We start from the raw sequence: 865 nt of genomic DNA on the forward strand, positions 1-865 counted from the left end.
CCGGAAACACGCGTACCACCTGGCTATAGCAGCAGGCCCCCGCATGCCATACGGTGGCGGCGCAGCCGCATCGTCCTCCGCACAACGTCTACCAACGTCATCGCCATCACCACCGTATGGAGATCGTTCTCGAGAATCCCTCCGTGCCGGCGACCGCGCAAATAGGTCTTCCGACGCGTCCGCCACACCATTTTCCGCGTCGCGCAACGTTCGACGTGAGTCTAGGAGGAGGACGTGGCTGCTCGTCGTCACTCTTGCCCGGTGAGGACTATTACGCGAGGAATCGTCACGCGTTGACGTCGTACGGCGATCTGGACGGTGCTCCGGCGGCTCCGGTGACCGTCCGGCGAATCGACAAGTCTGGACTGCTGGAGATCGCGGAGACTGACCCCGTCACGTGTCCACGTCCCTGCGTGCTGACCGGTGCGGAGGACGCACGTGGCGTGTCGTCCTTACGAATCGATCGCTCGGGTCTCCTAGAAGCTGTTCCCGAGGCCGATCAGCCGGAAGAACGCGACGGCGAAGACGCGACGACGCTTGATGAGGCCGCAGGAGTATCGCGAGGAGAAACGTTAAAGGTGGACGCCGACATGAATCCTCATGTGTTCGAGGGTGGTTACCTAATGGAACGGCCATCATCCTTAGAGGGTCAAGCCTGCCCGGACGAAGTCAACGCGTCCCGTTCCGCGGACTTCAAGGCGCTGAGCGAGAGCAGCCCGCGAGCTCAGCTTGACGTTTTCAATGCCACGGAGAGGCTACCGCACCTGCCGTACTCGCCCGGTCCTTCTTCCCTGCGCCGGCTTCGGAGCGACGTCTCGAGAAGGTCGCCGTTGACGAGCCGTTGCGCGGACTCGGTCCGCGGAGC

This window comes from Monomorium pharaonis, chromosome 8 (genome assembly GCF_013373865.1).
Source record: "Monomorium pharaonis isolate MP-MQ-018 chromosome 8, ASM1337386v2, whole genome shotgun sequence".
Classification (NCBI taxonomy): Eukaryota; Metazoa; Arthropoda; class Insecta; order Hymenoptera; family Formicidae; genus Monomorium; species Monomorium pharaonis.